We start from the raw sequence: 24,966 nt of genomic DNA on the forward strand, positions 1-24,966 counted from the left end.
ATTGGGAGGCGGTTATGCGTACAATTTTGCAGGTTTCTGAAGTTAAGGTTCTGCCGGAACCGAAGAGATACCTTCTTAATATTTGGGAGCCCACGGATCGCAACCACATGACTCAGGACTGGGTGACACTGGGTATGGCATTGGCAAAGCAGAATATAGCTCAACACTGGGGATCAAGATCGACTCCTAACCATCACCAGTGGTGTCGAGACATGGACAATGCAATGATAATAGAGATATCAGTATATGTCCACAGGGGATGCCCCAAAAAATGGACTCTGGTATGGGGCAGTTGGCATCCCTTCCCCTGGAGTATCTGTGAGCCCCCTCATGAGGAATCATTGTTGAATGTCAGTGAATAAAGGACCAAGATGGGGATATTAAGCTGTGTAACGTAACTCTCCGTAGCTATTTAGTTAAAACTATGAGAGACACTCCCTGGTGAAGATGTCAGATACACAACTCATGTATAATGTCTTGGAACACCATTATAAACCATTGAATACTACTGTACTGTACCAATTATCGTTAATTGCAAAATGCCAATAAAAATGTTTCCCAAAAAAAAAGAGGCCCACTGTGCTTGGTGCCGGACTGGCTGGGAAGACTACAGAATGATCCTGCCCAAGTGTCCGCTAACATTTGCCTGTGAGGGGTAGGCCTCTTTGAAGTGCGTCCTTTGTGTCCTGTTAAAAAAAAAAGTAGATCTGTCAAGCAGGATGTGTCAATCAAGCAAAACTTGACACTTCAATGTCAAAAAAAGGTCCTCCGAGCCCCCTTTTGCGTATTCTCTCCGGTTCAGAGTGGGTCATCTCTTCCCATTCCTGTCAGCCTATTTTGCTCCTGGGAGCAAGTTCACACCTATTTAAATGCAAATTACTGTCTGGCAGAAGTGGGGAAACAAAATGCAGATTTAGTTTTAAAAGGTGCTCTTCTGTGATATTGAGAAGACCTTTCCATTGAATTGGATTTTTAGCAACTATTAAAAGTAGGCGTTTACTTATTTTTCTAGCTAGTACCATTCTAGAGATACAAGATTAGTATTTAATATTGTATCCCGGTGTTTTCCTATTGACCAGCGAAACCTGCTGCTATGAAAATAGCTTTGAGGGCATTTTCACTGTAAGGATGTTTAACATTTAACTTTTCGTGTCCTACTTTTAAATACCATGTACCATGCACTCTGCGATTGTGGGCAATATGGACTACTTAGTATGACTTGTAAAAATTAAAAAAGGAAGGTTTAAGCCTGTCAAAATGGGTTATTTTGACCGGTTAAATTTGCAGGTAGAACATACACAACCAGGGCACTGATGGCAGGCCTTCTTTCATGTTTACATTGTCACTTTTGGCATTTAATTTATAGGCCCTGAGTACATCTGTCTATCTTATACTAGGGGCTTCTGGGTAAGTTAAATGTGTCAATCAGGAATATATCAGCTTTACCATGTTGGAAGGAGCACAAGCACTTTACTATGGTTAGCTGGGGTAAAGTGCACATAGTTCTTTAGCGAGCAAAAATAGGGTTGAGCAAAAAGAATTGTGGTGTCTCTGCAGAAAGGTCAGTGACAAATGCGTTCCTATTCTGGTGTTTCAGATATTGAGAACAATTGACCCTATTGCGAGGGAATTTATTTTCTTTCATACCATCTTCAGACCTACTTGAGAATTGATGTGCTGTGGTGTAGAGATTCTATAGTTAGGCGACAAAATAGAAATGGTGTTTCCACAGTCTCTGACCATGCCCTGATCACATGGGACTGTGAGATCTGCAAGGTAAGCAAATCGAAAGGCACACAGTGGTTTAGCCCCTTTGCAGCGTTTTCGGCCACCGGCTGTCGCGAGCACTACCTCCGTAGTGCTGCGCACGTCCGTTGGCCGACGCTCCCCCGCCCACTCCACTAAACTGCCGCACCGCGGCGGAATTGGCGCAGAGGTTAATCGGTTAAATCCTTCTTGTTGTTGAAAAACATGACCTGTGACACCAATCTAGGAAAGCAAATTGTTGATTACTACGAACCGTAAATTAATGGGAAAGTGTCTACTAAGATTGAGATGCTTTTTAACCAATCATAAGGGATACATGTATATATCTTCATAGAGGCCAGAGACTCAGTTGTACCATAATGAGAGTGAGATTAGAAGATAAGTGGAGCAACGTCCTAAAGAAACATAATCTCTTGTATTGTTGAGGTATATGATTGCATAAAAGGGACAAATCAAAGTACTTTTAATGGAACTCTTGGTGAAAACGTTGCTTGGAGTCATGGAACCATTCTAGGAAAAATTCAACAACTGGTTACTTGTTGGCAGCGAGTTTACGTACTAAGATTGCAAGCTTTAGGATTCCTAATGTTTTAGACTCCGAGATAAGCAACTAATTTAGAAAAGGTCAAGCAACTCTTTCATTTTCTTCACCTGCATCTAGAGGAGCTGGATTACTTATTTGTGGACATAGATATTCATTTATTGAGGCGTAGAGAACGAAGGGGATCTGGAACAAATAATTTCATTAGCAGAGTGGAAGTCATTAAGGACTTTCAACCTAATAAAGCACATGGTACGAATTTCCAGACTGATACTTTTTTGTAAGCCCTTATACATTTATTTTAGGCCCCCAGCTGGTTCTGGTGTTCAACTTATTTCTAGAATTAGGTGCAACAGCTTCTTCCGTAACTGAAGCATATATAATTTTAATACATAGATCTGGCAAACCCAAGGAATATTTTTCTTCTTGTAGACCTATTTTGCTTCGAACCATAGAGCTGAAAATATACACTATGGTACTAGCAAGTAGTTTGGCACCCTTATGCCTTACTTGATTGATCAAGAAAAGTCTTGTTTCAGAAGAAATGGTAAAGTGTTCAATATCACAAGACTGATCCTGCACTTGATTGAGAAATCCGCGGGTGGAATATTCCTTCTCCGAAGTGATCCTCACAAAGGAATGGTCTAAGCAGTCGTATCAAAGCAACATTTTTTACCATACCCCACCCATCCTCCGAGACCTTCACTGGCTTCCCACTTGGAGTGTGCTCTTTCAGGAAAATCATATTATTACCTCTAGTCAAGACGATAAGGTAATAGAATAGCTGGTGGAGAGATCGTCATGATCTAGAGGTTGGTAGAACCCAATAGATGCCAGACCTTCATAGGACATCGGGGATAGCTAGTAGAAGGGACCCAGTTGGGAGAGATGCTGGAGTAGCAGATCAAGGCGAGCCAGGTGGGCATTGCTACTTTTGCTACAAGTGTGTAACAGGAAAGGAAATGATCATGGATCAAGTATGCAACTCATGGCCCCTCAAAGGATAATGAATGTAGTTGTGCCAGATAGGTATCTCCTTGGAACTTGGTAGTGTGCATGCACAGAGTAGAAGTGTTTGGCATACAACTGGTTAAGCCTGAAAATGTTTTTTTGATATGTCTGTCTCATCTCGTGTCTTTTTCCAAGTGATTGTGACCTTGAGCGTTTGACTATTAATTGTACTTTGCTGGATAATGACAAATGAATATACAATTGCATACCTCTACATGAGCAGCAGTTACCGATGTGGCTTTCACAGGCTTAAAGATAACAGCCCACTTGTCAACCTGCTGCTGTGTTCAATTTGCTTGCCGCCTCTTTTGATTTAAACTTGGGCCATATGATGACATCACTCTGTACACCGGTTATGTCTTGGAAGCATGCATCTGTCAATCAATTGCTTCCCCTCTCTATTAGTCCTGCATGCATTCTCTCCATAACCTCTGCACGTGAGTTTTTCGTTAACCATGCACTTTATCTTTTTTTGAATGGTGCATGTAGCAGTAGTTTGTCTGTTCTCTCAGCTTTACTATGAGGAAAGTGTCTGTCGGAATCTCGCAGGAGAAGCCTTGTAGAACAAAATCTCAGTCTCAGCGCTGGTACACTCAACGAGTAGCCGTGCGCTATACAAAAACCTTTCATTCATTTATCCGTCAATCAAATTGTTAGAGTAGCTTCAGCAAATTTTAACAAGAAATCCTTTTTCTTAAGGAAGGTCCTCGCTGAAGCAAGTTGTCTATGAGTAGTATAGAGGGCCTGGGTGCGTGCAGGCAGCTGCACAGTACGAAGATTGGGGCCAGGGGGAGAAGGGGTTCTTCACATATGAAGATATGGTCTCTGGTGCCTTGCGTAGCGGGATAGTGCCAGAGACCCGAAGTGGACTACATGATAGTAGAAGTGGGCTGCTGAAAGACTCAGAAAGTGAGTGGGTTTTGGGAGAGTAGTGGCCACTCATCTCCTTCATAAATTGGATGGTAAGTTTTATTCTGTTGAAACGAGCTCAATGGTGCTAACCATTGCTTGCTGTCTTTTGTCATACATCTGGGAAGTTCTTGGCTGCATATTTTTTTTGTATTTGTTTTTAATTACACCAGGGTTAATTGATTGTGACTGTAAGTGCATTGAAGAGTAGCTTTCAACCATGTTTGGTGTTATGGTAAGGAACCCTTATGATTGCCCAGTCTATTCATGCACTTCCATCGCCCAGGTTGCACACTACTTGCATTACAGTAGAGTCCAGGATTCTTCCATGATCTGACAGGCTAAGTGTCTAGGTGGTCTCTGTCACTTGCTGTAATGGTGCTTTGCTTTCATGGTCCCTCCTGGAGCACCGTAGAGTTAATGCAAATTGATGCTCTCGTGCTGTAGAGCAACATGAAACACTTCTAAGTTAGTTCCTGTTATGATATGAAGGCCTACAAATCCGAAGGCTGTGCTCTTACTGTACTGCAAGAGATGGAGGTGGTCATCGAAGGCCTTCTGGCGGTCCAGATGGATCACTTCAGACCCTGGTCAGCCTGAAACTGAGGCCCAGTAAATGATTACAAACTGCAAACCCTTAACATTTTCAGCTGGGTGCTTTTTGTTTTTTGTTGTCTTATCCATTAAACGTTGTTTTCGATGTGACTGGAAGGGCATAATTTGGCACAGAGTGGGATAAATGTTTGTTTTCTCTCTTGCTTTTCTTCTTTCTCCTCCACACCCTTTCTTGCTCCTCCCCAGTACACACCTGCTTTGCCCTTATCATTTGTCTTTTATAGTCCGCCAATCTGCGGCAAGATATTTTCTTCTTTGTTCTGCACATTCCTGCCCCGTTCAGCAAAGGTTAGAAATGTTAACGGGAGCTAGGAGATAAGGTTTCTATTCAAGAATGGGTGATGACCTGACTTCACTCACACAAACTGGTGCTGTTTGGTTTTCTGCATATTTTTTTTTTTTTTTTTTAACTGTTTATTATTTAAAACACTAAGAAACAAAACAGCAAACAAGCAAGGCATTACAGTAATAATACAGCCATTAGGTCTGTGCTCAAGGAGGACGGGAGATACATAATAGTAGGAGAAAAGAGTCTTTGAATACAGATGAGGGGAGGGAGGCAGAGGTAGGATTGCATAGGAACAGTACAGTATACCACTGCTAGAAGGAATACAGGTCAGGGGGACTGGGAAGGACTCGGAATAGCGGGGGCGTACAAATATCTCCACGGTATGAGTTCCAAATCTTCCCCCATTTTTTGGGCCTGCCTCTTGCAACATACACTGTTTTCTCCCGAAACATGCACCAGTCCAGACTCTCTTTCCAAGCAGTCACTGTAGGCGGCCTTGGAGATCCCCATAACTGAGAAATATCCCTCTTCGCAACCATATTGGCCAGAGTCACCCACCGAAGCTGCGATACGTCATAATCATTTGGACCCCATACATTCAATAAACATTGTCGGGCTTCCGGCATCATCACCACACCCGTAACTTCATCCATAATCTCATGTATACGCTTCCAGAATCGCGCCACCTCAGGGCACTCCCATATGATATGGAGATAAGTGGCAAGAAGACCACACCCACGTCGACACATGCCATCCGTGGAGTAGCCCATATGAATCAGACGAGGACCGGTGACATAGATTCTGTGGAGGATCTTGAGTTGGACCAGACGGAGGCGGGCCGGAATTGCCACCTCCTTGGGAGAGGAGATCGCAGACTGCCAGTCCTCGTCATCCAGTTCAACACCGTCAGCAATCTAGGCCTCACGAAGGCGATCGAGCAGACACGATCGGTCATTAATCATTTTTTTGTAGAACAGTGAGATGGTACTGTCTGGCACATAACCATCTAGGATACGATCTTCGAGGGGGGAGGAATCCGGAATATCACTACCCACTGGCAACACATAGTTCAGAGCATGACGTACCTGGAGATAACGAAATCTTTCCCTGTCACTCAACTTATATTCTGTTTGCAGATCCGAGAAGGCCTTAACCCTTCCTTTAACCCAGAGATCACGCACTTTACCAATGCCGATCATGTCCCACTTATCGAATCCCTTCGTCCTCTATAGGCCACCCAGCTTCGCAAAGGCAAAGAACGGTGTTGCACCAGTTAATTTATCACTCCAGCCCATAGCCGTCGTTGCACTATGCCATACCCGCACGGCTATAGCGGTAGGTCCCGTGAGTTGTGAACGGGAGGATCCCGAATAGAGCGCCCTGTAGTAATCACCACCCGGGAGCAGCCACTTATCCATTTCAAATGCTGGATTCAACGCCGGGCCATACATCCCGTGGTTGATGGCAGCGAGGTGGGAAGCCCAATAATACCTGCGAATATCCGGGAGCGCTATACCGCCATCATACAAGGAAGTGTCAATTTCGGAAGAGCTATGCATGAACATCCGTCCCATATCAGTTGTCTCTGCAACGATTCTACCTCCCGAAAATATTTCGACGGGATGACATCAAAACTATTCTGGAGGGCATATAGGAACCGCGGTAAGGACATCATCTTAAAAAGGGCCGCACGCCCTAGGGGAGATAACGGTAGTTTACGCCAACGCACTACATCGGAGCGCAACCGTTGGAGCGGGGGGAGCAAATTACGTTCGTAGCGAACCGCCGGATCCATCGAGATAAACACACCCAAGTACTTAAAGCCTGACTGCGACAACTGGATGGGACAGCCCCGGGGCAAGCGAGGGACATCACCCGCAAGTACATAAATGTAGGTTTTCGACCAATTAATGATAAGACCAGAGTTCTTCCCGAAGGAGTTAAGTACGTCCAACAATACGTTGAGCGATTTTTGGGGAGATGTCAGATACAATAAAATATCATCCGCGTACAAGGAAATGCGATCCTCAAATTCCGGCGTCCAGCGTATACCCTTCATCGAAGGTTCCCACCGCAACCAAGCGGCAAGAGGCTCCAACGCCAAAGCAAAGAGGAGCAGGGACAACCTTGTCGCGTGCCCCTCCCAAGAGTAAAAGGCACGGAGACGCGGCCATTGACCATCACCTGTGCCAGTGGCGTTTCATACAGTAGCTTGACCCAACCAATAAAACCCGCGCCGATTCCAAACTTGGCGAGTACCGTCCCGAGATAAGACCACTCGATTGTATCAAAGGCCATCGTGGTGTCCAAGGACGCCAAGATGGCCGGTTCACGCAGCGTCGGGGCCCTCGCGAGAACACCATGCAGATGTCGCAAATTTAATGCCGTGTTACGGTGCGGAATAAAAACCCGATTGATCCGGATGAATCAGGTCGCCAACAACCGTAATCAGACGATTAGCAAGCAGTTTGGCAAGGATCTTGGGCTCCGCATTTAAGAGCGAAATGGGTCTATAGGACGAGCAGCGATCTCGTGGTTTACCCTCCTTATGGATCACCACAATGGTCGCAAGACGCTGATCTCTAGGGAGGGAGCCATTATCTCGCGCAGCCAAAAACATATCACAGAGATAGGGAGCTAAAGTATCAGGGCGTAACTTATACAGTTCCACGGGAAGGCCATTTGGGCCCAGAGCCTTTCCGGAGCGAAGGGAGCGCAGCGCGAGAGCCACCTCATCCACCGAGGGCGTGGCATCCAAACAGTCACGATCCGATTTCGACAAACATGGAAGAGCTATATCACGAAGCAACAACCGCGAATCCTCTTCGGGCCTGTCGGACACCGAGGTATAGACTTCTCGAAAATAATCAGCAAAGCATTCAACAATTTCAACAGGATCAGTCACTCTCACCACTGCATGTCTCAATCACCGGAACCACTCGTTTCGCTCTCTCCCTTCTATCCAGCCAGGCAATCAATTTTCCTGCTTTATCACCCACATCATAGAGCCGACCCTGCTGATCCCTACTCATCGTCTTTGCCGCATCAGTAACCAAAGTTTTATATTCCAATTGTTTAAGGCGAAGGACATGTAACGCCTCTCGAGACACCTCCCGCTCCAATGCAGACTCCAGGTCTGTAATTTCGAGCTGAACAACTGCCTCATTCTTACATTTCTTGGCACACCCCACCAATGACAATGCCTGTCCCCTGATCACAGTCTTGAAAGCTTCCCACAACGAGACAGGCGAGGATACAGAACCAGCATTCTCCGCAAAATACAGATCAAATGATTAAATCAATTCAGCGCGAGTCTTAGGGTTAAGGAGATACCAAGGGTTAATCTGAGCCACCCTGCCTTCAGCCCTGATGCTAAGAGTAAAATGAAACCAAATAGGGGAATGGTCCGATATACCCCGGGCCAAGTGTCTAATCTCTCCAACCGAGGGGGACAGTGCCGCAGGTAGCAGGATATAATCCAACCTAGAGAGACTACCATGAGCGCCCGAATGGAAAGTAAACTGTGTTTGCTCTGGATGCATTAGTCGCCAACAGTCTACGAGCCCCAATGTTTCCAAGAAGTCACCCAACCAGGATTGCGTAGCAGGTAGATCTCGGGGGGATAGCGGTCCATCCTGCTAGAAATGACGGAGTTAAAATCACCACCCAATATCAAGACGCCCTCCGGGAGGCCCAGAACCATCCGCCCCAGGTCCGTAAAGGTCGTGGATTGTAAGCCCGGGGGGACATAAACCGATACCAATGAGACTGGCTTTCCCTCCCACCGCCCGACAAGTGCAACATATCGACCCCTGGCATCAAGGATCACATCATCAACCTCGAGGGGGAGGGAAACCCTAAGCAGAATACCCACTCCTCTAGAACTAGACATGAATCCAGAATGGGCAGCAAGACGATAACCCCGTCTATTAAGGGCGTGACACGTGTTTCCTACCAAGTGTGTCTCTTGTAGCAGAACGACATCAGGCGAAAGGCGCCGCAACAGTTGCATAACCACACCTCTCTTTATGCGATCCCCCAACCCATTCACATTCCAGCATAATACCCTCAACCCCCATCCTGATCCACAATGAACTCCCACCGCAAAATGAGCATCACACCAGTGTCAAAAATAATGAAAGTACCTTGCCTTGAAAAAGAAAAAACGAACAATCCCTGAACATACCCCTCCCTCCCCCCAAGGTTCCCAACACAACTCCCCTCCCACCCTGCACCGACTCAAAAGCCACCCCAATTTGCAGTGTGCCTGTCGCCCTAACAATACAAACAAAGAACTAATCTACACAAAGAAAACCCCAGAGGAGGAAAGGGTTCCGCCATCCCTGCGCCCTCCCAAGATACGAATGGAATGATCAAAAAAGTCAGTGAGCCTCAGCTGGTCACGTTGAGTAGTGTTCCGGACACTGGCACCATAGTCATTCTCGGTCCATCAGTCCCCCTTCAGCACCACCAGCATGTTCCTGGCCAGCACGGCGAGCCGGCAAAGTGTCCAACCAATCACTCGCTTCCTCAGGCCTAACAAAGAAGAATGTTCGATTGTCATAATTAACCCGCAGTTGGGCCGGGAATAACATAGCATATTTTAGTTCCATGTCTCTTAGTCGCCGTTTCACACCTTGAAATCCCATACGTTGTTTCTGGACCGATTGGGAAAAGTCCGGATAAAAGTTCACAGCAGCGTTCTCAAACTGCGTAGGGCCGCTTGTCCGTGCCGCCTGCAAAATGGTGTTGCGATCTATAAAGTTGAAGATCCGTGCAATAATCGGACGGGGGGGGGAAACCGGGCTTCGCCTGTCCCCCTGGCACTCTGTGCGCACGTTCGATGGCAAAGAATTTGCTCAGGCCCTCGGGTGCAAGGTGATTGAGAATGAGGTCCTCCACTCGAAGATCAGTGGCAAGGGAACTAGAATCTTCCGGGACACCAATAATACGCACGTTATTGCACCGTGCGCGGCCTTCAAAATCCTCCAAGCGACGAGCAAAAAAGTCATTAGCAGATCGAAGGTTGCGCACTTCTGTTTGCAAGTCGGACACATCCGTGGTATGGCTGGATGTCTTGAGGTCCAATGACTTCACTTCACTTCACTTTTTCATTCATCTTGGCCAGGTCAGTGCGAATGAGGTTAACATCAATAGCCACCGTGTCCAGCTTCAGAGCCAAGGCTTCATACTGTTGGCCAATAGAAGACTGGATACCAGCAATGGCGCCCATCACGTCCTGTAGCGTTAAGTCCGCCAATACAGTAGGATCGTCGACAGCCTCTTCCCGAGCCTTAGGTGCGCTACCAGGGGGATTCCTTAGAGAGTGTATAGCGATCCATGACATTCGTCTCGGTTGAACCTCCATGGATAGTGGTCTTAACTTTCCGTTTCTCACCCTCAGGCTTGCCCGTCATGGCGAGTCGGGTGCCCCGGATGGAGGCTTGGGATCTGGTCCAAATGGCTCCGTAAAATTCACACACAAGAATACAGGAGGCAAAGGCGAGCCAACGGAATCCACAGCCAAACAGTCGCCAGCTCGGAGCTCAATGAGCTGGCGTCTGAGCTCGTCCAATCAACAGACACTCCGCAGATATGGGGCAGCGCGCCGGAGAAACGAAACCGAAAGTGAAGTGAGGCTGTGGTCTGAGCCCCTCAAGCCGCTGTTGTTAAATTACGACCTGGGCACTGCCACAACTCAAGGTCCAGGATGTTCCATGGAGAAGGCCGCAGATTTCAAGACAGCAAAACTCGGGGACCCTGCGTCCGATTTCGACCCAAAAACCTGCTAGTACATCAGCCGGGTTGTGTCTTCAATGATCTTCCATCAAATCGGGATATTGTCCAGGATAAATGCGGGAGGCAGCGAGGGTCCTCGGGAGCCCTGTGCTCACGCGGCCATCTCGGATGCGCGCGAAGCTCCTCCTGCATATGCAAGGTTTACAGTAATCTGCTCTGCTCTGCTCTGCTCTCCTCTCCTCCAATTGGAACTCCCAGATTGTGTGCCATATGCTACATCAAAATCAAATATATATGTTGCGCTTAGTGGGCGTTGAGTGAGCCTTCATTGTTTTCTTTAGCTCAGGAATTTTAGACCTTACCATATACACCAGTCACGTTTTATATTAGCACATATGACTATTTTGGTCTTGCTATCTTTCTATTGGGTGTATCCTTCCGCCTCCATTGGGAATGCACGGACAGCTATTGTACATCTGAAAAGTATGGCCGGTCATTACGCATTCAATTCTTTAGAGCTGTTCTCCTCTGCCATTGGACCACTACTTCCATTCTGCTTATCTTTAATCCCCGCCCGCCGACTAATCTTTCAGGCCTTTAGGATACGGCTCACTCAGTAAGTGCTCCTGGCGGTTTCTTTCCTCTGCCTTCTTTCCTCTGCCGCTGGGATAGCAGAGCTAGTGGATGTAGGTCTCTCAATATCAAATGCCACACCTCGTCTCCTGCCTCCCACAACCCCGGTTGAGAGTTTTATGCCGTTGCAAAACTCTTCTAGTTTCGTTTCCCTCAGATTGGAGCTGGCCTTACCCTCCTCTCCACTAGTAAGGTAGCTGATCAATGCTAGTTTCCACAGATAAAAGATCGCTGTGTGGTCTTTCACGAACGTGGCATATCTCTCCCTGCGACATGCATATAATGAACTCTTAAAGTAGCTTATTGGGATTCCCTTATGGCTTCTTCAGGCATATTGTGTGACAGCAGAACTGAAAACAAATCAAGTGCACCCTTGCACACCGGGAAAGGACGCAGCAAATTTGGGTTCCTTGCATTTGTTACTTTAGAAGACGTCGTCTTTTCTAGATTAGTCTGTTCCAAATGCCCTTTCACCTGTCGCCACAGTCCTTCCAGGCTGTCAAACGGTTCATCCTCTATTCCTTTCCACTTCCTTTAGTCCATGTTCTTATTTCAGAAATCTGTTCTTAGCGTGCTTATGCAACTTCTTCAAACTGCTTTGGAATGAAATGGCGTCTGAGCAACATATTTATACTCCTTTCACCCATAACATGTGTGGTGCAGATTATCATGTAACATACCGCACCATAGCAGCTATCTACATTAAGCAGTTTCTCTGCTTCTAACTCCTGGAGCTAGAATTGTCATCTGCTACAGCGTTGTGGGGTTTGTCCTGCTACATAGTCAAGAAAAACAGTTCAGTGTACCTACATTGAGAGTGAAATGACCATGCACCATGTATGACTTTCTTTGGAAAGGTCCCTGCGGAGCCCAAATGATCATCCTGTGGGATTATCTGTCCATAGAATAATTTTTATGTTATCCATCGGTCTCAGAGGTTCTGAAATTTGCCACCAGTGAAGCGTCCTTGTGTTGACCTCCACTTTGAATGCACTCACTCTCACCAGAAGTTGGGAGACGCCAGAGTTGACCTTTTTTTTCTTGACACGTTATCTGTTTTGGAGACTGTTTTGATCCGTGCAGGTATTGTAACCCCACATTTTAGCCTCTTGACCCACTGAGGGTTTCCCAATAACATGTTGATGCATAGCCTATGCGATATCTGTGGCTTCTAATTTTTCTATTTACTGGATTCATTTTGGGAACTACTCCTAGTCTATTCTCTGTGGCTATAGTTGTACAAAACACGTGCCAGTAATACAAATATTGGCAGTCATCTTTGCAGACATTTTGGCTGAAATAATTAGAATTTTTTCACCCAATGTCCATTCTTCAGTGCAGGGACCTTTACTTTGCATCTGGACCTAAGGGTGATGCCTATTGCATCATATTACAGCAGCTGGACATTGAAATCATTTAGCTGAAGCCGTGGGAGTCCTTGAATAGCTCCCAGTTTCAAATAAACCAGTTATTTGGAGGTGCTGTTATGAAATATGCAGCTATGTATTGGGGTCTTGGCACCGCTTCGCATATAAGTAATACAATGCCCCAAGAATTCTCATTGGATTCGCTGTAACCTATGTTTCAATGATCTATGGCTATTCGGCACAGTGCTTTGGGAGAGTGATCGCTGATTCTATATGGCTGGAGAACAACCAGTGTCCTCATTTACCTTTGTGAAATATACTGCTCTGTGCACACATACTTCAGTCATGTATGACTTTCATCACTGGGTAGCTCCATGGTGCTGACACCTTGACGTGACAGACAACGCCTCACGTGCAGGAGATTGGAACGGAAACTGACATCCACTCCATAATGTGGCAGACGGTATTGACTGATCCCAGAGCTAGATGAGTAAATAAGTTCAAACTTTTGCTGAGGAAACATTCCAAAAAGCTCCCGAAATCAGACAATTAGTAAGGCTGGAGCAGGGCAGAACAGTCTGGACGGAGATCAAATAAGACTCATAATAACAATAAGCATTGGCAAAGCCAATATGCTTCACCTTTATAGTGCGATGCCTCAGATATATGTTTTTGTTGCTGCAGTGTGTGATCAGTGTTTTTATTGTGATGCAAGTGTTAATGGAATATGTATTTGTGCGTGCTATGTTGCCTTTTTCTCGGTGGTCAGTGTTTCTATAAGGTGTTTTGAGTGAGGGTGGTGTGTCAAGAGCTGCACCCCAAACCAGTTCTGAAATCTTGGCCAGTGGATTTGCAGCTCCTATCTGGTAAGGTGTATAAAAGAGGGAATGTACGTAGATAAGTTGAAGGAGAGCCGCTTGTCCAGGACTGTGGTCTGCATGCCAGCTAGTTGCCCACATGAGGGGACATCGCTTGAAGTGTCCGCTTACTGGTGGAGAAGCGGACGCTCTGCCTAGAGCCCTTTAGCATGTCTGCCTGGCTGATGGGTGAGGGAAGGAGTGTGCTTGGCCCTGCAGGAGGAGAGACTGTCCAGTAGAAAAAGCCTAGCACGTTCTCTACGTGGGGAACATACAATGAAACAAGGGACTACGAAGGAGCAGTCGGGACCAAGTCATGTGTAGAAGGGCGCCATGGTCTCCCTGAACAGTTCTTGTTGGGAACTGCACCAGGACTTATAAGAAGTACCAAGCAATGGGTTTAACTGGCACTCCGCCCTGGGACCAGTCCTGCCACTGCAGACTTCAGAATACTTTGTCACTGTCGAAGTGGGAGCTCTGATTGTACTGGTGGTCGCAACTGCCAGAGATACATGTTTACTATTGGTCTGGAGGCCACAACTGTGGCGTAACGGCCAGAGCTGCCGACTTTGGAACTGTGGAACCAGTTTTGAGTCTTGGCATCAGCTCTACATCCTGTGATTCTGACTAAATAACTTAATCTCTTTGTGCCTATAAAAATTAATATGTCCTTGTGTAATGTAACTGGTGCTCATGTAAAGGGCACCAATACCGTCGGGTCGAGTTTGTGCTATATAACTGCAGATATTCCTCTGTCGTGTCTGCACCCGGCCAAGGGAGGTCCTACTGCTGAAGAAAAGCACCACCATGTGAGTTGCCAAGCTGACGTCTCACAGCCATCAAGTTCTGAGTGTGTTGGCCTCGGCCCTGCTTCACCGCAGGAGAGGGACCACTGCTTGTCTTTCCTGCACGTCTCACACCACAATGATCAGAATACAGGGAATTGCGGGCCTAAAACCCCAAGTGGAACCAGAGACCGAGGAAGCACTCCGAGGTCTTTGATATGAACTTGAGAATTTTACTTGGCTTCAAGTGGTGCTCTGAGACGCCTGGGACTGCTCGCCCTCAGTACCCCAAGAACCAGCCGAGACAAGGTGCACCTGGCCCAGTTTGCAAAACTATGGTAGGACAGACCTCAAGACGTCCCCACCATGGTTAGGGCCCAGTAGCTCCCTTCAACCTGTGGCCCACCAAATGGGGTCGGGCCTACATTGGCAGGGATTCTGAACCCTTGTATGTCCCTGTAACAGGCCCTGTGAGAATCTCACGCTGGTCTCAGGCTTAGCTCCAGAGCTCTAAAGTGTTCTTTGTAGTGAACCCATATACACACCCTCGAGTCACACCCAAGCATATAGAGACGACTCAGTTCACTGCAGGCACTACGCAATACTCGTATATCACATGAAAAAAACTACAAAAACGCAACATCTGGAAAAAGAAGACCCACTTAGGTAAGATGAAGTAAAACATTTGAAAAGTAAGTACTGTGTTGTTGACATGGAATACTTTAGGGGGTTTATAATCGTTGCTGAGAAATCAATGTGTTTTTACTTGTGTAGTTAAGGACGTGAGCTTTTAATTTCTGCTTTGTCTGAGTACAGATGGGACCCGCCCCACTTAATGCCCTGACTGCAGCCTGCAGGGGATCTCATCCCCTGCTCTTCATTGTCCCCACAACAAAGAGAGCAGGGCGGTTTTTTATCTTACATAAAACCCCTTCCCATGAGTGTTGGGTGGGAGGGCGTTAAACACAATCCAGTAGCCGGTTGTGTGTTCTCCGACGGAAGCTGTCGTCCTTTGAGTTAAAGGCACAAGGCTCGCTATGGCGACTTCGATAGATATGGAGCTGAAAAAGGGTTTCACTGAACTTCAGTCAAGTTATTGATACTCCACAGAAAGTGAAGCTAGCGGACATACAAATTGAGCAATTAAACAGAACTAAGAAACATGCCCACCTAACTGATACAGAGATTCAGACTTTGTCTGATCAAACTCGCATGTATAAAGGAGTAGGAAGAATGTTCATCCTTCAGTCCAAGGAATGTATACACAATCAACTAAAAGAGAAGCAAAAAGTAGCTGATGAGAAAATTAAAGAACTTGAGCAAAAAAACACGTATTTAGAACGTAGTGTAAAAGATGCCGAAGATAACATAAGGGAAATGCTGATGGCCAGAAAAGCACAGTAGCAGGAATTGATATTGCCAAAAATGATACCCACAAGGATGTTTTTGTTTTTGAAAAAACTTTACTGATTGACACGTGATATGGAGAGAATATTGTTTGCCACCTACTGGAAACATTCCTTTTTAAACTAATTTGTGTCCTTATATAATAATTTTTGTATTGTACATATTTGGTTGTGAAATTTGGTTATTGCTATGTTATAAGCTTTTGTATTTCATGTGTATTATGTATATTTTTCTTTTAATCAACATCTATTAAATGAAATAGAGCTTTTTACTTAAACAAACTTGTTAGAATGTTTTTTATCTAAAGTCCTTTCCCGCATTAGTTGTTCCTCCTATGTTATTCACACATGACACGTGATATCTTGCATATGCACACTGACTAAATTTTGTTCATACAGTTAAGTTATTTATTTATATAAGTTCCCTGCACTTGGAGAGTTAATGGCAAATGGTTACCGGGTGTTTCTAACTCTGGATCTAACTCCAAGGTCAGAATCCCTGCCTGACCCCAAGATGGCTGCCACAGCTTTCGCTTCCACCGGACTCTGACCAGACCTTGATCACATCCCCCAGCTCACTCTTTGGCTTGTTTTTACTCCCTCCCCCCCTTCCCCCCACCTCCTTCTTCTACCTCTATCCTAGTAGACTATGTATCTATTCAAAACTGTTTTTCCCCAAACGTTGAGACCGGAGCAAAATGGCTGATGCCTGGTGGAGTTGCTAGACAACTAATGAGGTGATTGGCCCTGGTTTCCCCCTCGACAGTCACCTACCCAGCTGGACATTGGACACCGTTCTTCCTCGTCTCCCTGCTATGGCTCTCTCCTCCCCTCCTTTCCTAACAAATTCTCTCAACCTCGTTGTTTGGTTACTGTACCTTACTACGCTGATGTAATTTGTAACACAATGTCCCTCTTATAGCTGTCTGATACCTCTGGGTCTAGCTAGCACTATATAATCCTTTGGATGTACCTTTTAATGCAACGATCCTCTGGTTAAGCACTCTGATACCTCCGGGTCTAGACAGCGCTATATAACCTTCGCAATTCAATAAACTAAAACTGGGTTTCCTGAACGCTGAGACCAGAGCAACATGGCTGATGACTGGTGGAGCTGCTAGACAGCTAATGAGGAGATTGGCCCTGGTTCCCCCCCTTGACCGTCACCTACCCAGACAGACATTGGGCACAGTTCCTCGTCTCCCCGCTATTACTCCTTCCCCCCCACCCTCCGACGAATTCTTGAAACTTTGTTTTTGTGTACTGTACCTTACTATGCTTTTGTTTCTCATGTAACTTTATCGCAACGTTCCTAATGTAAAGCACTCTGATACCCTCTTGGGTCAAGTTCGCCCTATATAAAACTTTACAAATAAATAAAATAAGGGATAACAGATCCACCCCCACGAGCAACTGTCCAGTCATGCATGATTATGGGTTTGCTACTTATCACGCAAGTGAGTGGCAGAAAACTCACGTATTGAAAATAACAGTAAACAATGCCCTTCCTTTCACAGAGGGGCCTAGGGTGGGCCAAAGGCCTCCCTTGAGAGGGCCTGGCCCTCCTGTTGCCCCCTCTGCACCACAAAGAATCGAGACTGGTGTCTATAGGGCTGGAGCTCCATCTGAACACGCTATATTCAATGTGGCAACTTACCATATTGCCACCACCACACATAGAGAAAGTTCTTCACGGCGGCACAGTGACCACTTCGCTATGCTGAAGCGCTGGTGAGCCGCAGCCATGCTTCTGGGATCCTTGTGTTCCAAGAGTGACAATAGTAAATTACTGCGCACTCTCGCTGAACTGTTAAACGTTGCACGGTAGCCAGATACCTCTGCGCTACGGGCACCCAAAAGGGACAGTGCGTGGGAGCGTTGCTTCAAACAGGATAGGGATGTGTGGACCACAAACACATATCCCATTACAATTGGCGAGGCAAAATATGAAAGCACCTCCGTTCCTCAGTGTGGGCATCATTTGCAATGGTCTGTTGCATAGTCACTCAAGTCAAATTATTTTTCGTTATCAGAATTTTAGACCAGCAAGGTTGCGAGTTCCGGAGGAGCCGGAGCAAATCGCGCGCCCGCTGTGTGCTGCCGCAGGAGCCACTGCACATCCCTTCCGGTTCCCGCGACAACTGCCTAAAGTTAAGCAGACAGCTGTATTTTGCAGGATCCCCTATTGTGTGGACGCGTTTTGTATAAAAAAATGATGTTATAGCCAGAAACCAACAGCGACTCAAAGCATGAGCGCTGGTGTTCTGGCCACAGAAATACATACTAATTGGAGGGAAGAGCTGTCGGAGCAAAGCGTGAATCCCGCCAACACTGTGCGTGTAGCTGCTCGCTCCCACAGCAATTCTCCATATGAGTGAACTTTTGAAAAAAGGTCGGTCACACGCCCACGTTTAGCCATTTGCAGGCTGCAATTATTTTAGGGACACATACAAAAAGCAATTCAAAGCCTGGGAGGAGTCAGGCCACCACAATGTACCTACAACAGATTGCCTGACAGCTCAAGCGCTGTTTAGGTTGGACCTAAAAAAGTGTAAACTAGTGGTCTGTTTCTGTGTGAGTGTAACATGGGCCTAACACATAAAACAAAGACCAATAGATTTTGTTACGAGTTGTAGTCTTAACTGAGAGCAGGTCTTGTTTTGGTACTGGTTCTGCAAGACTTTGTTGTTTTAATTGACGGTGTGAGATCTTCTTTATACCTCAGCTTTTAGTATGCAGCAGGCTCCAGCATCGAGCTGGTGATTATCCACCATGGCATCTAACACTTGATGCCCACTGAGACTTGCTGGTGGCTGTTCCGGCAGCAGAGCCATTATACAGCTTTGTTATAAAAGTGAATGTGCAGCACAGGAAAAGGCACATACATTTTGACCCTCTAAGTTGTTGTTTGCAGCAGCTGAACTCTAGATTCTGATGTAAGGGGACTAAAGCATTACTCCTGAAATAAAAGGCGTTGGTGATGTTATGTTGCTGACCCAGTGCTGTCCCACATTCAGTAATAAAAGCATAGCACTACTTGCCACACTTCGACCTTCCCTTCCCCAAATGCTGTAAATAACAGAAAAAACTTTTATCTGATGCTCAATTTACTGGTCTCTAAAGAAATTGGAGTTTGTAACCACATACCACTGCAGTCAGTTGTCCGCATGCCCTCACCAAGTCAACTCACTAAGCAAGTGTATTGCTGTTAACAGTATTTATAGCTGCCTGAAAATAAAAAGCTGATGAGGGTATAGAATTTAGATCTAAGTATTGTTTAATGGATGCCCAGTTGGCTCTATTTGTACTCTATATTGAAAGAGGTTGATGGTGACAGATACCCATGGGAGCGCAATAGGTGAGGTCTCCATCACAAGTTAAAGGCTATATATAGTGTAAAGTAACTCTATTGTTTAATGGGGAGTCTAGCACAAATGACTTCTCGACTGTTTATTGAACTACACCTAATTTAGGCCTAGAGTGGTTAGGCTTGACCACCTTGGCTAGCCGCCCACTTCCAGCAAGATCTAATAACTGGTTGCAATAGTTATTGGGTCTTCTTTGAAGATTGATCAACACCAAGGAGGTACTTGAGGTCCAGTTCAATACCAGTTCCTTCCGTACTTCCTGGCCCCAGCGACTGAGCATGCTCTGTACTCTAACGTTTTGGGTGTAGCTCCTCCTGTGTTGCATTAGGACTTTCTCCTGATTCCTTTTCCACCCTCCTGTTTTCCCCTCACTCCCTACCCCCTTCTTTGCTGCTAATGCCAGAGATGCAACTGGATGTGGTCTGCTGCTTTACTTTTGATTTAAGCAGTGTTTTGTATTGTCCTGACATTTTGCTAATAAAGAAATGATGGAAATAAAGAAAGTTATCAGTTGGAGGAAATCTGAATTGATAGCCTAGTGACTCGTCCAAAAAGTATTGAGTAGCCTACATGGAAAGAACATAGACATGGTCTACAGTTGCTGAAATAAGTGGTCTGAGAAATGGAAATGACCTATTGACTCCACCCCTAAAGCTGTTTGACGCAGTACCTATCTCCACGTTCATATCCGGGATTCATGAACCAGAGGGTCCTACAGGTGATCCTACTTGATCACTCTGGCAACTTTTGTGATCCATTTGGGGCTCTTAAATGTGGACTTGCAATTTCGATAAAAAACGCTCGGACACGTTCCTGCCCTGGTTTACTGAGGCTGAAGATTCTGTTTTACGCAAGATGTTAGAGAAATCCAGTAGGACTACTGCGCTGGAGCATCTCGGCTTGGTGTTGAGGGACATGAATCAGGTGGATGTTTAGCAACTGGCTCTTTGCACGGTGCTTTTAGTAGTTTAAAGCAAACCGCAGATTTATGAGTTTTTCCTTTTTCTAACCTGTTCGGTGCTGTATGGCCCGGCCCGCCCAACTTGGATTAGATCATTAACAGGCGCCTTTACTGGGTCAAGGCAGGGAGTTTTGGCAATGACTAACTAGTTTCTATGGTCTGTACCAAGGGTCAGTCCATTAGCTACCCCTTTATCAGTGAGTTTGGATATTATGGGGGTATTAAGATTATTGATTTGACATTTAAAGACATTTAGCATGTTTTAATTTCCGTATATTAGGGGCGTGTAATGAAACTGTCTTTACTGTTTAACTATGAATCATTATAATGGTTTTCTTCTGCTAACTGCAGGGTGGTATGTACATAATGGTTCTGTTTAACCGATTGCTCTTAAAGTTTGCCCTCGGTCACATGGGCAGGGATTGGGTATGGGATGGACCCCTAACAACCCTTTGGATCATGGTAAGCGACAAGTTCTGTAGTCCTGTCCCCGCATCAGGTTGTCCAGTGTAATTACTGGGACGAGTCCCTTTATGGATTATTGCATTATTGCTGAGTTTGCTTTCCCTGCCCCTTTTCTGCCCCAGAATAGATGCACCTTCCCGTGCTGAGTACCCTGGTGTTTTGCTGCTGCTGTTCTGCTTGAATGCCCACAGCCCCATAGCTATTCCATTAGTGTGTTTTGTATTCGTTTCAATTAAAATCATCCCAGCACAAACTCCGTTTAATGAGCTGGAACCATAAGCTTTAAATGCTAATGGCGCAGGGGTTCGCACAGAGTTCAGACCTGCGGGGGCTGCTTCCGGCTGCTCACAAACATTGCTTGTTCTAATTAAAACATTCTCGCAGGTTCATGAAATCATGAGCGCTTTGGAAACCATTCCAGGAAACCTGTACTGGTAGAGATGATGGGAAGCGACATGGACTGCATGGTCCTGAGCATCGGAGGCTTGTCTATAACCGTGGCAATAGAGTTTTAAAAATGACTGTGCTTAAGATGTCCTATATGGCATCTAACATCTCTATAGCATGGAGCTAAGCTCCACGGTTGGCCAGGGAGCTCCCGGCTCACGCTTTAGCTCCACTTCAGGAGTCTCGTCCTATGAGAATGGGCAGACCTCGTTCTTTATTAAAAACTGCAGTGGATTAAACAGCTATTTTTAGTGGAATGTACCCCAGCTGTTCGAAAATAACTCAAGACCTTGGAGGAGGAAGAGGAGAACGAAGGAAGACCTCTGGAGCGCAGGGTCTACCAATGTGCAGGAAATGACCTTTTCCACCAAGTTTTAATGATTGGCAGCACTACTGAAATTATGTGGCAGTGTTGTCTAAATGATGGGGCACGAAAAAGGCTAATGATACGGTGTAATGCAGCATATTTTGCAGCTTGTAATTTGGCATTACTTTGTAATTTTTACAACCAAGCGTTTGCCTCATTAGTAGGCGTTTAACACCCAAATAAATCAATAGGCAACAGAAAGGTGACAGTCACTCTTTGCAAAGGGCCATCTACTTGAAAGCAGCATTTTAACAACTTTTGATCTGTTTGAGCTAAAATCTTTTTTTTTTTTTTTAAATCTGAAAATTATGCAGCAGATGATGGATCATGTGGCAAATGACAAACTCCACTACTGCGAAATTGCATCATTTCAGTAACCCCTGATTATTGGTTAACTTCGCCCTGATTATTGGTTCATTGAAATTATTGGCCTGAAATGGTGTAAACCCAGCCTAACATTTTCGTTACGTGCCATTAAAAACAAGAAGTCTTGATAAAGTAAAGCAGGCGCCTACAAAATGTCCTGCCGTGCAGTGCCTCTTCATTTAGGAACCAGTCCCCACAACAGGTGTGTGTAACCTCAAAAACCTTGCCAGATCACTGCTGTAACTTATTGCTGTCATGGTCTACAGCCATTGAAAGAGAAAAGCCTTCGAAACGTGAAGATGTCACGTTGTGCTGGTTGCCCTTTAGGCAACCGGGCTTACATTTATTGTCTTTAAATGTCCACAAAGTGATGCAAGTGGTTACTATCCGAGTTACAGAAACAAGCTAGGTTTAGCCAAAAGCAAGAACTGCTGGTACTCGAAGGTTGGTGTGTTTCAGTGAAATGGGCAAAATCAGAGCAGCCCAAATGAACTATGACCTGGTGGGCAGGAGTTGGATCAAACCAAGGTTTTGGAGGAAGCTAGCTGGGGTATTGCAAGAGCAGCAGCAACACCCATTTCACAATTTTTGGATTTAAGAAGAGGGAAAAGGCATTTTTCAGTGTTAATTTGGTGTTTCATTATTCAGGCCAAAGGGAGTCGCTTTATGGAAGAATTTGGCCTTGGATCCCCTGCCCAAAGCTGAAAGACACTGATAGCTTATCTATCTACATTACCTCTCTGACTGAGCAAGCTTCGTTGAATAGTGTCCACACTCTGGCCACTTATTGCAGTACAATATTTCTACTTGTATTGTGTACTCCTTTGTAACATGCACATGTCACTTCCCCTCTTGTATTATATCGTTTGCTACCTCTTGTATTTTTGTTTGCTTTTGATACATGCACAATTGCCACCATTGCCTTATGTAACGTAACGTTTGTTCGTGTGTTTTGAGTATCTGCCATTTAGTGCAGTATTATACCTCTATTTGTACTTTGTACACTTTCGTAACATACACACACGTCACGTTTTTTCCTCTTGTAACGTATCGTTTGCTACCTCTTGTATTTTTTTTGCTTTTGATACATGCACAATTGCCACCATTGCCTTATGTAACGTAACGTTTGCTCTTGTAACATGCTGACTTGTAATTTTTCCTCATGTTTCATTACTGTTTCTATTGTGAAGCGCTCTGACACCTTCGGATAAAGTCTGCGCTATATATAAACGCATTAAATAAATGAATAAATAAACATTGTAGTCAAGAGTTGGACAAATTGCATACAGCATCTACTGTTACGCTTTTCTAAGCGTTCTAGTCTATTTTTGCATCATACAGCAAAAGGTTCTGCTCTTTCCCCTTATACCCCTGCCTTCCTGTAAACAAACAGTAATCTAGCATTGAAAACGTTCTCATCTGCTTGTCAGTCTAGGAGTTTTGGTCAGCGTCCTGTGGTGTTCGATGAGATTTTCTATTTCGATAATTTTGTACTTGAAATCCTCACACTTCAGTGCCTGTCGTTCTTGTTCACCCTCGGTCAGTGTTCACGCCCGTTTGGTGCATTACTTGGCGACTACGTCCGGCATCCAATGTATTGGGGGGGGAGGGGGTAGGGGGGGGATTATATTGCCCTACTCAACCCAAAGGTATGGCAGCGCTTTACATGAGCACCAGTTGCGTTGCAGATGGACACATTCAGTTTTTGTTCGGTACGGGGAGATTAAGAATCACAGGATAATGAGCGTCCCTGGCGAGACTCGAACCCGGTTCCCCAGGTACGAGTACGACCGCTGTGGACGCTAGGCCACATCTTTGCAATGAGCATCACATTTGTAATGCACGGTATGAGTCGGTGGGTTCCTTTTCAAGGATCAGAATCACACATTAAAGGGATATATAATAATATCCGAGAGAGCACATCAAGTACAAGGAATATTTCACTGGAAACTTGTTTTCATTCAGCTGAAACCTGTGTGTGTGCCCTTTGTTACTAGATTAGCACATCGTCTTCCTTGATGCAGGCCGCAGTCCTTTGTTTCTTTGGGAGAGTTCCAGGCCATTCTTGGACAGTTGAAGCCAATCTGTCGCCCTTACATTTAGAACTAACTCCCCTGAGATCTAAATGATTGCAGACCTCACCCAAAGAACCGAAATCGGGGAGCATGTGCCGTTTCTTAAGTTGCATATTTTGTTACCATGTTATGTTTATTTGCCTATTGTAATATTGGTAAGCACTGTTTCACCCAGTGGAATGCCTTCAGCTGTTTGGCAAGCTGTGCAGGCTATTGGGAAAGAAAATCTGTTCTCTGTCCTGAAAGGAGATTGAACCAGCAAGCCACAGGTACAGGTTTGATGAAAAGGAAAATGTTTCAATTCATAAAGTTAATATTACAGATCCTGTCACTTGGCATGAAGGATTCCATTATGCAACCCTAGCTGCCTAATTCTTATAGTAATTCAACGAACACACCTGCATTGTCGCAGCCCTAATTGCTGCCTTTTGCATCCCTTTCACAGCTTGTGTCCTTCGAATGAATGTTAACTTATCCACTGGCTGGCCGCTTGTTCTCATCTAGCTCTGCAGGTCTGCTGGGCTGCGTTTCTGCATTAGTGGCTTATCCAAATGCTATTTTATGTGGGTGTTTGGATAGGGTGAATTTTGCCAGTGCCATAGTCTCTTTTACTAACTACAATCCACAGCTGGATCCAAGGTTCCATCACAGATTCTGAATCCGCTTATGATGATGTTATGGGATGGTGTTAGGTGGCAATTGTAGTCCCAGGTAATTATAACATTAGGCTTTTTTTGGGTCTCGTTGGATGCATGTTAGTTCTTTGTAATGGGTTTCTGGTGTATTAGTGTGTGGCATAGCATAGGGTAAGTGTTAATTGGAACAAGGTAATAGCCTTAAAGAAGGTGTATCTGTACTGTGTTGGTTGTATGCAAGATGATCCTATGTGGTCTCTTGTATGTTTATTTGTGGTTGGTGCTGTTGAGAGCCACATGATATCCAGGTATATAGCGGGTTTGTAATGGATGTATTCCATGTGTTGGGTCTAGTGTGTTATG

General features: G+C 45.3%; 1 protein-coding gene and 1 pseudogene across 1 annotated transcript in view; both read left to right on the forward strand.

The window, feature by feature from the left end:
- Nucleotides 1-24,966, forward strand: part of CHP1 (calcineurin like EF-hand protein 1) — a 149,887-nt gene that overhangs the window by 26,702 nt on the left and 98,219 nt on the right. The window lies entirely within an intron of this gene.
- LOC144782654 (prefoldin subunit 1 pseudogene) lies at nucleotides 15,551-15,954 on the forward strand (annotated as a pseudogene).

This window comes from Lissotriton helveticus, chromosome 9 (genome assembly GCF_964261635.1).
Source record: "Lissotriton helveticus chromosome 9, aLisHel1.1, whole genome shotgun sequence".
Lineage (NCBI taxonomy): Eukaryota > Metazoa > Chordata > Amphibia > Caudata > Salamandridae > Lissotriton > Lissotriton helveticus.